Source organism: Asparagus officinalis, chromosome 2, assembly GCF_001876935.1.
Source record: "Asparagus officinalis chromosome 2, Aspof.V1, whole genome shotgun sequence".
Lineage (NCBI taxonomy): Eukaryota > Viridiplantae > Streptophyta > Magnoliopsida > Asparagales > Asparagaceae > Asparagus > Asparagus officinalis.
In genome coordinates this window covers 66,501,887-66,515,396 of record NC_033795.1, presented here as the reverse complement: position 1 = coordinate 66,515,396, position 13,510 = coordinate 66,501,887, and positions in this window count along the sequence as shown.

Genomic DNA, 13,510 nt, shown 5'->3' with positions numbered 1-13,510 from the left:
TCAGCCTTAGATCTGTAACAGAATGACAGACGTATCGATGCCAGCATCGATAGGCGTATCGATACGGGCATCGAAGCTAGCATCGATGCCCCCATCGATGTTGGCATCAATGTCAACTCTTCTCTGGTTGTTATCCGAACTTTCTTCTTGAGTTTGCTCTTGGGCTTGGGCCTTGGACAATTTTTTGGCAATTTTGGGCTTTAATACTTCATTAAATATTTTAAAGAAATTGTTTGGCTTCATGGGCTTCATTTCTTTAATAAATCAAGGGGTTTTTGTTGAGAGATGGGAGTTTGAGATTTATTCTTCATTAACCTGTATTTAAAGATAAAAGCATTTATTAGTGGCATATTTATTCATATAAAATAGATAATGATGGTATAAAATTATAATAAAATATGATTATCAAATACCCCCACACCTAAACTTTTGCTAGTCCTCTAGCAAAGAAAGAAGAATGAAAGAGAGCCTAACTCGCTTTCGTAGGAATTGCGGTTGTATTTAGCGCATACAATAAGCCTTTAAACCCTTAGGTTACCCTAGTGGACGAATTATAGTCTCGTGAGGGTTTGCAGTGAATATACCCACAAAATCCAGTCAACTTGTCAAAAGAAGTTAGTAAATAACTAAATTCACTTGATAACTTTAGACAATCTAATTGAAGCTAGTTATCACTCAAGAAAACGTTTTTATAAATAACTTGAAGGTAAATTTCCTAGAAAATCTTCTCATTATAGCAATACAAAACCAAGCCAAACTTAGAAATTTAATTTAAAAGTTTTGAAAAGAACATGCTAACTCTTTGTTTAAAATAATCTAAAATATTTTCCAAGACCATATATATAAATATAACTATATATAAAACATTTATTAGTATTTTTATTATATATATATATATATAATGATTATTATTATTATTATTATTATTTTAACTCTGTCTTCCTTGGTGATTTTTATACTTTAACGGGCTTTCTAAGCGACCATTTAACGAGTTTTAGGCCAATGGATCCCAACCCAATTAGGCTTAGGTCATTAAGTATGAAAATACTCATTGGGCTTAATTACTCGGTCAGCTTAGGCTTTATAAGATAGAATCACCTTGAATTTAAGAGTTATTATTTTTTTTGTGCCCATTTTTCGCACTCTTCTTTCATAATTTTTATTATATGTATATATATTCTGAACAATATGTAAGTCAAGACACTTTGAAAAATTATTTTTAACTCTAAGCTAAGCATGCATAAATTCCATTGTTTTAAATAAAAATCTAAGTTAAGGCTTAAGTGAAGTATACTACTTTAAAAATTATTTCTTAAGAAATTTATTTAGAGTTATCATAAAAGATAAACTTGAGTAAATAACAAACTAGAGATTAGAAAATCAAATAAATCAATTATACATAACTCTATCAATTTGGCAAGTGACGATATTTTTATAATTTTTTTTAAGGAAAAGAAAAAAATGACAAAAATGCAACTAAAAATGTAAAATAATTATTCAACAAAATACATCATTGCCGACAAAAGAAAAACGTCGACAAATGTTTAAAAAACGTCGGGAAAAATCTTTCCCGACGTAAAATGCAACGTCGCTAACGCGTCACCAAAAGTGCGTCAAGGAAAATATTTGGCGACGCAAACTCACTGCGTCGGCAAAAGTCAACACTTTTGACGACGCTTGATGCGTCAGGAAAAGTACAACTTTTAGCGACGCATAACATTTTGCGTCGGCAAAAGCATGTAGTATTTTTCCATATGTGAGGCAGCGTCGGGAAAGCTTGCACTTTTGGCGACGTACTTAACGTCGGCAAAGGGCAATGTGACGTACTTAACGTCGGCAAAGGGCAATGCGTCGGCAAAAATATACTTTTGCCGACGCAAAATGTAGCGTCGCTAAAAAGCTTATCTTTGGCGACACATGATTGCGTCGGCAAAAGTGTGGCTTTTAGCGACGCAGAATAGAGCGTCGCTAAAAACTACATCTTTGGTGACGCAAGATTGTGTCGCTAAAAGATATTACTTTTGGTGACAAAATATCTCGTCGACAAAAGTGTTACATTTAGCGACGAAATATAGCGTCGACAAAAGTGTTACTTTTACTGACGCTTATCGACACTAATTTGCACCGCCAAAAATAATATATTTTCTGTCAAATACAAGCCTACACTGAATCTGAACATCCACAAAAAATTTGCTCCCATTCAAATCAACATAAAAGTCTATTTTTCCATTTCCCCTTGAGCGCTAAAAGCGTTAATTTACAAACTTCCTCTTACATACCCAAGTACATAAAGTCTCTCAAAAACAAATTACATCAAGAAAACTAGAAACAACAATCTCAAATTTGTATCATTAATTACAAATAGTTGATGACAGACGGTACTAATGGCGTCAAAGATTGACAAGCCTCTCGAATCCTTGAGCAATAGGACTTGCAGAGTGCTTGTCAATGAAGAGGAGGAATATCTGCATTAAGTGCCTGAAGAGACTTTGTTTTCTGCATACGAACAACACCACCTGCATTAAGAGCATCGTTTTGGATAGGACATGCTGCAAATCATCATTTAATGCAAGTCCATGGCAAAGAAGATCTTCATCCCTATAAGAATTTCAAAAGAGAGTAAAAAGTTTAAGTTATGCAAATGAGGCAGGAGTAGATCATGCATGAAATAAATTGATACATCAAATCCCATCAAAGTAGAATCAACTATGATTGTTTGGATGAGATAATTAATTAGTCCAATTGAAAACTCAAAAATTTCATGACTCAATCTTCCTTCTCATGAGACTGATCTCTTTGGCTTCAGACAGTACACATCTTAAATCCTTGTAATTGACTAGATTTCCGTTATTCATCCTAAATTTTTAGACTGTAATCAGTGGATTTGAGATAGAGAGATGCATGACTCTATTTAATAGCAAACCTTAGCGTGCAGTGTTCTGAACCTTAGCGTGCAGTGTTCTGAAACTCTTGAATATTATACTCCTCCGAGTCCTCCAATGCTCCGTACATGCTGTAAATTTAATTTACAACCCTACCCGACAATTATGGTTGATAAAGGGGTTAATTGGAAAATAAGTTAAGGATCAGGTGTTGAGGAATCCCAACACAGCATCCAGTCAGAAAATTAAATAAAAACTTCACTTTTGAACTGTCAAGGTTTCTTCAAACTGACACCAATGATCCCATCCCCACATGACCCCCCTCATTAAACAACCTGTCAAGGTTTCCAGTAATGATTTTCTTTGTAATTTATCTCTCAACTTTCATTATCAATATAGTGTCTGATATGTGAATAATTCCACTAAATAGCATTTTCGTCGCTCGCTGGAAACAATATTTTCGTATATTTTGAACACATGGTAAATATAAGGCTGGAGAAATAAGCTTCACTGGAATTTGAAGTTTTGCGTATCAGAACGTCGATTATTTGATTTATCTCATGGAAGCATTTATTGATCACCATGTTCATGGAAAAAGAGTTATTGTTGTGTACTGATTCGTATCAATGGAAGTTTGAAGCTGGTAGGGTATTATTTGAAGACCAAATGCATTTGCTAAGAAAATTAAAGGTTCGGTGTGTCTCTTATCTATCTACATTGTTGTCACAGTCCAAATCAAGACATATGCATTCAATATGTTGGTGTCATAGCGTTCTAGCATTTTTAGTGCCTGAGTGTCCTATGACCACCGCAAGAAGTGAGGATCAACAGAACGCGCTTCTCTCAAATATATGCAAACACAATTCATCTCAATTCTCTCTATTTTATTATCCCGTTAGCTTTACTAAGTTTAGTTTCATCAGTTTCTTAGTGACATTGAAATGTGTTTTCAAATTTAAGCAAACACAATTCATCCCATTTCAAAGCAGAAAATATTTAGTGGAATTATTCATAAAACTTGATTGGTTACAAACAAATACATATCATTCCACATGGTTTACTCATAACAAATAGTCGACGTTTAAATTTTAAATTCCTAGCATTAAATTTAATAGTGTATGTCTAGTAACCATAAATAAGTCTAATAATGAAAAATTAAATGCAAGTCTGACCTCATCTCGATGAGAAATCTCTACTACCACCGCTCACTGCAGGCTGGCTACGTGCAAATAGCTAATGCACTAAAGCCTCAAGATCAGCTGTCTTCTGGGCTTGTGCGTTCATCTGCTCAGCTTGTGCATTCATCTGCTCGGCTTGTGAGGCAATCTGCTCGGCTTGTGAGGCTATCTGTTCGGCTTGCATAGCTACTGTCTCCTTTAAAGCCACGACCTCTGCATCTCGCTCAGCTGACTTTGCAATAGAATTGGTAGATGAATTCCCTCGAAGGTGGATCCCTTACCCCTTCAGGTAACCCGGCCTCCTTCTAAGTACCTCAATGGAGGTCTCAAACTCATTCATCGGGGATGTAACTTCGGGCTGAGATTGTTCGATAGTCTTGTTGACTAATCGCTCTGTAACTTCGGGCTGAGATTGTTCGATAGTCTTGTTGACTAATCGCTCCTGTCATTTTTAAAGATGTAAGATCCATATTATTAATGAATAGATATAAGTTTTTTGTATAGATTGATTTAACAAAAGTAAATTGGACATACGTACATAGGTATCTTGTGCTTTCTCGTTTACCCATACTTTCCTTGTTTTTTGGTAGTGGGTTTCCTTGTAAAATTCCGAAAAAGAGGGAGTTTGCCCATCATTTTTTGATTTCTGTAATTGTATAAATTTATCATTAAGGTTGTTAATAATTATTTATAGTCTATTTAAAAAGTAAAAACTTATAAAGCAAAACTTACAATTAGTGACATCGCTGCTGCAAATGATCGGGAACCAGATATATGATTGTAGGGCAACTTTGATCAACTCACCTTCGCTTTATCAGATTTTGTCTAATGACCAATATAAAATATATTATTAAAATATATAACAACAGGATTCCAAAATTAACATGACAATTTAATAAAGTGATTTGAGATCTATACCTTCCATTCTTCAGTTTGCCACACATCGATCATCGATACCCAATCATTAGGATCGACACGCTTCGGTGGATGGTTCTTGGGATCAGGTACTCCCTTCTCTATTAATCCAAGATAATAGGCGTGCAACTCATGCTTCCAATTTCTATATATACTCTGACACTTTTTCTTTATGGAATCTTGGATGACTAGGTCGTTCTCATAGTCCCCGACATCAAATCTTTGCTACAAGTACAGTTAAGCATGAATATACATATAAGCATTAATATATCTTTGCTACAAGTACAGCTAAGCATGAATATACATATAAGCATTAATATGATATATATGTATGCTTTGTTCAGTGCTTGAAAGCTTGGAAGTGACATTAGGAGTTTTTTGTAAACCATTAATATGATATATATGTATGCTTTGTTAAACTGTATGTCATTGTCATTCTAAATAATCATTTGTTGTCAACTCTTCTGATAGGCTTTGTTAAACTGTATGTTATTGTGCATTTGAAGGTAGTTGGAAATATAGACACATATAAATACTAGCATTTGTATGTCATTATGCTAATCATCATCAAAGAAATATAGACACATATAAATACTACCAGAATTATGCTAATCATCATCAAAGAAATATAGACACATATATAATTACCGACAAAGACGGCTTAGATTGCTAATCAGGCCCAAATTCAATCACTAATCAGAAAGACATATATAATTACCGACAAAGACGGCTTAGATTGCTAATCAGGCCCAAATTCAATCACTAATCAGAAAGTTTGTCACAAACATATACTTCATCGATGACCCTGCTTGCAGGAACTCATAAAAAAGGAATTGCAAAGTTGGGGGGGAAAACATAGACACGACAGAAACAGTAAAAAATACTTATAATTGTAAATTGTGAGACAATAAATAGCATTTCTGTTTTGTTTCTCTACAGTACTCCAGAGGGAATAGGAAGAATACAGAGAAGAAAAGTACAAGTAAAACACCAAGAACTTTTTACATGTTCATGTATCTGAGCTCCCAACATGATTTGATTCGTTCTCTGTGATTATCAAAATACCGAAAATGTCATAGTTTTCCATAAACAATCTATCAAAGCAATAATATGCTCCACACTTCTCTTAACGTCACTGATAAGTTTTATAAGAGATGACGACAGAGAACCACAAAAGTTTTGCAAAAGGTTCATAATCCACAAAGAAAACAGCTGGAGGTCCACAAGCAAATAAATAATGGAACCAGTTTATGAGAGGGAAAAAATAATAAACACAAATTGAATCCTCCAACCGAGTATACAACCATCATCTAGGATTTCAGGATTAAAGAAAACAAATTAAGTATAGTGGAAACGGATCAAGGTATGGAATCCTAAAAGAGTTGGTAATTCCTGCCATTAGGCAACTCAAAAAGAATAATATCAGAAATTCATAATTATCCAATATATCACATTAAGTCGAATATCCACATGAAGTTATCTACATTATGAATGACCCTCTATGCTTGAATAAATCAGGACAAATATATCATAGCAATGAAAATATATCATTAAAGAATGATTAAAAAAATACCCGAACTCTCATAATGATCGCCTCTCGAATCCCAGCATCAATATTGTCCCAACCACAATTGCGAACCGGTGCAGATGTTCGGATCTCCTTACCAATCTCATTCGCGAGGGATGTCGCATGCTCCCCCTCCGGTGCTCCACTCGAGGAAGGGATCGGAACTGAAATCGCATGACCCAATTGTCTCACCAATCTCTCTGTCCCCTTCCCTCGTGTTGCACCGCGTAATTTCTACGGGCCGATGGTACCGATCCTACATAAAATGCAAAGTTAATTGAATTAAATTTTATATCCAATATAAAGGAAAGGTGAATCTGATATGTAAATAATGATATATTAATACCTACGCTGCTCCCGATCGTTTGAGGGCTTTCTAGTTGGTCGGTTGGGCAACTGATGATGGCTCGGGGTAGGGCAGCTCGCTACGGGTACACTGGGGTGGCTGGTTTGAAGCAACCAAGATCCTCATCTCGGGCACAGAAGTCGATGGTGTAACATTTTTGGACCTGCGTCCTGGAGCCATACGTGTTACCTGTTATAATTGAGTAAAATGAATTATTAGTACACATAATGAAAAGAAATTAATAACAAATAATAATAAGTAATGACAAGGACAAGTAATTACAAGTAACAATTAATGACAATACACAAATAGATATTACCTCTTCTAAATCATCATTGTCATCTTCACTCGATGAGCTAAGCAAATTATCATCCATAGGCGGTTGGTACTCATCATCATCCTCACAAACCTTTTTTTTACTGCCTTTACTTTTCCTCTCATGCGTTGGCAACGTCCTGGAAATTGTTTGTGAAAGTGGTGGTATTCCCAAAGCTCTCATTCTCTCTATATTCTCATCTATTGTTTTCCTCCTTCTTGCCTCAATGCATTGTCCTATCTTATTGTCCTCAATGCAAACTCTATGATGCACAAAGTAAAGCAGATAAGAAGTAAAGTACTTATATTTGATCAGCTGATAAAAATCTACAATTACCTTTGGTCTGAGGATGACAGAATCAAAAATTTATTATTCTCTTTTTTTTTCCTTTTTTTCTCTTTTTTTACAACTGAACAAGAAACTCTCAAATGAGAGAAGAATAAATTCTTTTTATTATTCTGAAATAAACAAAACAAATAATATAGAATGAAGTGTTCAACACGAAGAGCTCGTATTCTACATTGAATCCTACCTTATTGTTGAAAATTCTTCCCCGGATTTTAAATAAATTCAAAATGATATAATCAATAATGTGAAATTCCAAGAATTTCGGGGTGTTCAATAATTCTTGCAACAAAGTAAGGTAGGTATTATTGGTGTCATGTATTTTGCATTTCGGGGTGTTCAATAATTCCAAGAATTTCGGGGTGTTCAATAATTCTTGCAACAAAGTAAGGTAGGTATTATTGGGTTCATGTATTTTGTATTTCTTAATGAACTTAGACTCTTGTACTGTGAAGTTTTGTTTTCTAACAACCAATTCTTCTGTAGAGTTCTGAAAATTTGGTTGTTGATTATTCTTCAAGAATCTAAGTTCATCAAGAAAGAGTTCTTTAAAATTTAATTCAAAGCAGCAAATGTTTAACACAGTTTCATTATTCTCAAGGACCTGATCTGCTTCTTCTAAAAACTCTTAACTCTTCATCAAAAATTTCCTTAAAACTCAAATCAGACTCTTCTTCTTCTTCTTCTTCTTCTGATCTTTTCTGAATGTAATTTATTTCTAGAGGTTGATTATTTGGCTGGTCCTCTGGATTAAAAATGTTGAGATCAGCAGTCAAATTCCCAAAGGACAGCTTTATTTGACCAGTTCTACAGTTGATGAGAGCATTAGAAGTGGCTAAGAACGATCGTCCTAAGATGACAGGTGTCTGTCCTTTGGGATTGGAAACATGCTATGTTTCCAAGACTACAAAATCTAATGGAAAAATAAAATCTCCAACCTTAATCAGAAAATCCTCTAACTCACCCATAAGGACCTTAACAGATCTATCAACCAACTATAAGGTGTATCTGGTTGGGTTCAGTACACCTAGACCCAATTGCTGGTAGACTGGATATGGAAGCAAATTGACACTGACCCCTAAGTCTAAAAGTGCCTTATCAATGTGAGTATTACTAATAATACATGAAATGATGGGGGAACCTGGATCTTTACGTTTCAAAGGTATGGGATTTGATAGCATTTCACTGATATTGGCTGCTAAAAAGATTTTCTTTGGAATATTTATTCTCCTCTTCTTAGTGCATAATTCTTTTAAAAATTTAGCATAAGATGAAATCACTGTTATAAATAGCGGTAAATAGCCCCGTAAGAGCGGCGCTAATAGCGTTAGCGGTCCCTTCCCGCGACGCTATCGCCCGTTACGCTATCGCGCAATAGCGATGACATATTACGGAATATGTTTGTTCGCAAAAGCGGTCAATAGTGTGTTATAATGGTAAATAGTGAGCGATTGCATTCGAAATTTGCTTTTTGACTTCTACTTAAAAGCGGTTTGAGGCTTATTTTTTAAAGAATAAACTCAATTTTTTAAAAATTAAACTCAACCCTTGATCATTGCATTCCACCGTCACCTGTAATTTTTAGCATACTCCCGTCACCTCTCATAGCCTCTGTCACCTACCTTGATATTTCCTCACCTCCTTCACCGTGAGCTCCTCTTAGGACAGTCCTGTCACCGCTAAGCTCTTCTTCTCGAAGACGACGACATTTTGACTCCTCCAGTCATCTTCGATATTACGTGATGGTTACATGTCTATTTCATGTTTAGGATCTCTTTAAATCATCCAATATGTACTTTTAGATTTCTTAGATTTTTCTTTAATTTTTCTTTTCTTAGTATTTATACATATCTAAATTAGACCGCTATTTGACTTTGCGCTTTTTACTGCTATTTTACTGCAATAGCCCGAAATAGCCTTAGCGATGCCTCACTGCTACGCGACGCTATCCGCTATCGATAACCTTGGATGAAATTTGCTCAATTACATCTAAGAGAGGAATGTTGACCTTAACCTGCTTGAATGTTTCTAGGATCTTCTCCTCCTGAAGAGAGTGTTTCCTAGGCCTGAGTCTATCTGGAAAGGGAGCAACTGGTCTAAATCTATCAAAAGCAGGCTCAGGTTCGGGTTCAGGTTCTTGGTTATCTGAGGGGAGTGATTGTTGAATAGATTCATCAGAATTAGAAGGAGAAGGAGAATGAATTTGTATTGGATCAAAAGTTTGACTTGGAGGAGTTCTCACTTGATTATCGACCTCTCTACCTGACCGAAGTGAATGGATTGCATTCACTTGAGCTTCATAGGATGAACTGTATCCTGTGTCTTTAGGGTTGACCACGGGTTGACTTGAAACTTTTTCTTTCTCTCTTTCACTCACGACACTAGCTAGTTGACCAAGTTGGGATTCTAATCTAGCTATAGCTTGAGTGTTGGAGTTGAGCATTTGTCCAGTTGATTGCATGAAGGAATTCAGAGTGCTAGACGTTTGAGTCAACATATTTGTGGTTTGCAGAGTGCTAGACGTTTGAGTCAACATATTTGTGGTTTGAGTGGAGGCCTTAATTATGGTTTCCAAACCTCTTTCCAAAACATTGAGACGTTTATCCTGATCTGGATTGTGAGGAGTCTGAATTACAACTTGATGAAGAGGAGACTGATTTTGATACGGCAGATTGGGTTATTAAAATTGTGGATGAGAATTGAAAGGAACTGTGTTTCCTCTAGAAAAATGTTGGGTCGAAGCGGGAGTGAAGTTTTGAGTTTCAGTAGAATTTCCTTGATTCTATGCAAAATTGGGATGATTTCTCCAACCTGGTATAGGCATATAAAATTGCTTATAGGTCCCTTAGCATAGCTCGGCACAAACCGACGAACCAACGATGCGACGAGGTCAACGAATCGCACGCGAGCAACGGAATGCATCCATTCGCGTGCGGAATCAAGCCAACGGTTCGGGACGCAAGCGACGGAATGCATCCATACGCGTTCGGGATCAAGCCAAGTGTTAAAGAATCAATGAGTCATCCAACCGGGAACAGACTCGGACGAATCACGATCGAATCAAGATCAGTTTCGGACTCGAACTCAGAAGTGGATTTACTGCCAAATCAGGAATCAGACTTACTACCAAATCACGGACAGAACCGGAAAACGAACACAACTCAAAAAACTCGGAAAACCCACACCTAAGGGGGCTCGGCTTAAGCCGAGCCACCCATGGGTGGCTCGGCACAGTGCCGGCCACCTATGGGTGGCTGACATTTCTCTGTGCGCGGGCACAGTCTTGAGAGCCTATAAATAGGCCTAGCATTGTTCATTTTCAAAGGTTGGAATTTCAAGAGCCAAAACTCTGCCGGATTGAAGAGCGAACTCGGAGCTTTGAAGACTTGAAGACTTGCACATTCGGATCTGATCCTCGGCGAGCATCCACGTCAGAAAAGGTAGGATTTCGAGAGGAAGAAAGAACAGATCTGAGATCTACACGAGATCACACTCCAGATCTAAGCTTGGTCTTAGATCTCGAGATCCGAGCGATTATTCCCTTGGTGGACTAATCCCTCCCGGCTATTATTCCCTTCGTGGAATAATACCCGTATAATCGTGTAGATCCGACCGGATCTAGATCGCGCGGTGGTCCACGGATTAACCCCGGCGCAGGCAAAGAACCCACCAAAACGAGCGACCGCAAAACAGGAGCTCGTGATTTGTTCACAGAAGGAAAGTTGTAATTTTTACTTTTTTTCTTTGATTTAGTTGTAACCGGATCTATAAAAGACCGGATCTTTGTAATCCAAGATGACAATTATTTCAATGAAGAAAACAGTTTTCCCCGCGAACAGGCGTTTATTCCCAAATCTTGTTTACCGGGTGCTAAACATATTTATATGGGTTGATACTAGTTCAAGAGCTAGATATAGTTGCCTCTCTTGATTTTTGAAAATCAATGATGATTTTGTTTTATACTTTTAAAGATGATTTTTTTCATAGTTCATGATTCTTGTATGCTTTGTAATCTTATTTTTGAACTATAAAATTTTTTTTTTGATTTGTTCTTTTGAATTCATTATATAGTATAATTTTTTTTTTTAAAATATGCTTTATAATGTATTCTATGAGTGGTTTGATCAAGTCCAATGATCCTCCCGTCAACGCAGGGGGTGGTAATGAGAATGCTGGCGAAGAAACCGGCGAAAACCTGAAGATCAAGAACCTCGAGAGCAAAATCAACACACTAATTTCCGCTCAAGAGACGAAGAAAACAGGCATTCCTTGCCCATACCCAAGAGAATGGGAATCGATCCCATATCCGGCGAAGTTTAATCTAATTAACTTCACGCCGTTTAATGGGATGGGTTCACCTACCCAGCATTTGATTTACTTCAAATCGCATTTGGGGGTGATCTCTGGTAATGAGCCTCTGATGGTGCGGTCATTCGTCGGCACTCTTCGCGGAGCCGCCTTCGATTGGTATCGCCGCCTCAAGCCAGGCAGCGTAAACAGCTGGGATGACATGGAGACCAAGTTCCTGGCCAACTTCTTCGACGACGACACCGAGATATCTATCGGATCGTTGCTCGATGAGAAGCAGAAGGACGGAGAGTTAGTCGATACCTTCGTCAAAAGATTCCGGAACAAGGCGATGAATTGCCGGGACCCGATCACCGAGGAATTCATCCTCCAGACCTGCCACAACAACCTCGCGTTGGACGTGCTAGAAGCAATGGGGACAGCACCATCCAATACATGGAAGGACTTGAAAGTCCGGGGAGAGCAAGCTGAGCGATTCCTCAAGAGGAAGAAGGCGGAAAGAGGCCAACCGGCGACGAGTGTTCCAAAGCAAAACTTCGTCCCACGGGGGAAAGGTAAGGCACAAGCTAATGCAGTTGATGCTAATCAAACCTTTCAATTGCAACCACAGCAACAGCAGCCACAGCAACAAGCACCCCAACAATCTCGAGGACAATGGCAACAACGGCCTCAGAAGCAGAAATCTGCGGAGCCGAGGTTTCCTAAAGTGTACTCCTTCAAGGATGATGAAGTTCCCGGCATCTTCAAATACCTGTTGGAGAACAACAAGATCCAGTTGCCGGCGATCGTGGATCAAGAAGGGGCCAGCAAAGTGACGGATCCAAAGTACTGCGCGTACCACAGAGCGGTCCACCACCCTACGAGATCATGCTACCACCTCAAGGACAAGATCCAGGCGTTAATCGACGTAGGAGTCATAACCCCGAAACCAGCCAAGAATGTGGGGGCCAACGCAGTGTCAATCAGTTTTGGGTCGGTGCCTACAACTTGGTTCGAGCCAAAACGCGTCACCAAAGTCGGGATGAAGACGGTGAATGACGATCCGCACGGACAGCGCCAAAAGGGACTTGTGCCGCACACAACCCCAAATGGCGAAATCCTTTGGGTTCATCCAGATCTGATTGGAGATGAACAATGGGCCGGTTCGTCATCCGGGAGGAAGTCTAAAGGAAAAGGGAAGTCTTGTTATGGAGTCTCTGCTATCCCAGGGGAAGATGACGAAAGAATCTCCACTTTCCTGCTCTCTGAAGAAGAACAAGAAGCTTTTGCGACACGGAGCGGAAATGAATACCACTACAATTATCCGCCACCTAGTGAGCAGGGGGTGAACAAGCGGGGACCAGCCAAAACTCTCACGGAGATGGGAGTGATTGCAAGTCCCACACCGGGTAAAGAAGCTCTACGACAACCGGTGAATAAACCAAAAGAGAAGAATCCCCAAGAGGTACAGAATCCGAAGCAGTCTCGTTTCAGTCGTCCAATTGGAAGAGACAAACCGGAAAGCTCGAAGACTCCGCATAGCTTCGACATTATGGCGCAATTAGCCAACATTCCTGCACGGATAACGCTGTATGAGTTGCTGCGATTATCCAAAGAAACCAGGGAGGCCCTACAAGAAGCTTTGGCCAATGCAGAGGTATTTCTGACTCAAGT